The sequence below is a fragment of the Oncorhynchus gorbuscha genome, linkage group LG18 (genome assembly GCF_021184085.1).
Source record: "Oncorhynchus gorbuscha isolate QuinsamMale2020 ecotype Even-year linkage group LG18, OgorEven_v1.0, whole genome shotgun sequence".
Lineage (NCBI taxonomy): Eukaryota > Metazoa > Chordata > Actinopteri > Salmoniformes > Salmonidae > Oncorhynchus > Oncorhynchus gorbuscha.
The window spans coordinates 13,952,422-13,953,950 of NC_060190.1; the positions used below are offsets into that span (position 1 = coordinate 13,952,422).

General features: G+C 41.5%; 1 pseudogene; it reads right to left on the reverse strand.

Annotated features, from left to right (window-relative positions):
- Nucleotides 1–1,034: 1,034 nt before the first annotated feature.
- On the reverse strand, nt 1,035–1,529 carry LOC124002681 (annotated as a pseudogene).

Sequence of the window (1,529 nt, forward strand, 5' to 3'; positions counted from 1 at the left end):
AATATAATTGTAGATAAAAAAAACATTTAATATGAATCTTCTTCTGACTAGATGGCCACTAAACACGTGTATATAAATAATTCTGTTACAAGAAACCTATACTATTACCGTGTTCCCTGTGTGCTCAGAAAAATACATGTAAAGATGTATAGACTACTTGACATTATGTTTTGCTAGATGACCTGAGCCAACTATGCCACTTCTGGAGGGAGGTGGACCATAATGAGGAAGACACTAGCTAGGTAATTGTTTGTTCACTTCTAAAGGCACATTTTTAGGAGTACGAATTTCTATAAGCAGTAATATTTCTAGAGGCAGTATTATCCTCTTTGTCTGAAAATGAAATAATTGTAATTCAAGAAAATGTATTTAATGTTTTAAATATATTAACATTTTTCATCATACATTTCAGATTGGTTGTGACCGCTGCCCATGATGGTTCCAACAGTCCTGTATGAAGACCGTCACATCATTGGAGGATTATGTCTGCCCTGCCCGTCAGGACTAGGTTAGGTTTAAATTCCAGGTGACGGATCATCTGGAAAACTTTCCATAAAAAGTGGACCAAATGTTCAGTCGAGCTGTTACAGCTTTCCAATATTTGTTTATATTATTTATTGCCTTTGATTTATTGTCATCTTATTATGCAAAGATTGAATTTGGGGGGGGGGGGCTTTCGCAGCAAAGAAAATAGCCATGCCGAAATCCCCCCATCCCCCTTCTAATTTCCTTAATTTTGTGGCTGGCAAGGGAAGCACAACACAAGTTTCCCCGGACACATTAAGCCTTGTCCAAGACTAGAAAGAATACTTCATGTAGATTGTGTCCGGGAAACCAACCCATATCCTAAATGGAAACCCGCCCATTGTCCTAAATGAAATCAAGAAATGTCCGTAGACATACATACTGCAAACATGTTTATTATGACACTTGGATTAAAAGCAAAACTCATGACATAATCCCATTAAAATATACAATCTACTTCAAATAGGAATGGATTCCTGAGTAACTGAAGATGTGCCTGTGGTACATCTCTACTCTGCATTCCGCCGTCCAAAGTCTACCCATCCTTGGTAGTCCCGGTCCGGACACTCGTTCATCATCTCTGCGAACAATACAAACCTACATGAACCAAACAGAAAAGTTAATTGTGGATTTAAAGTGTTCAAGCGAACAACGATGCACTTCAAATGTGCCACAGTAGATGTTGGCATCTTTCTTTCTCTCTCACACATGCAATTGACTCGACACCACCACTTACCTGAGATGGCCTGCATGATTTGCTTGGACATGAACTCGCGCTGGTCCTCCGACAGGTGCGACATCCTCTCCATCCGTGCTATGCTCGTTTGAGGGTCTTGCTCCCGCTTAGCGATGTTCTACGCAGCATTCCTGACTGCCTCCCTCCTGGCCAGTAGCTGTGGCAGTATCCCACCCTGTTTGGTGTTGTCATCCGACTTGGATACGGGTAATGTCAAACCAACCCCCACTAGCGCTGCCAAGAGGACGCACACCAACAATCCACTCAT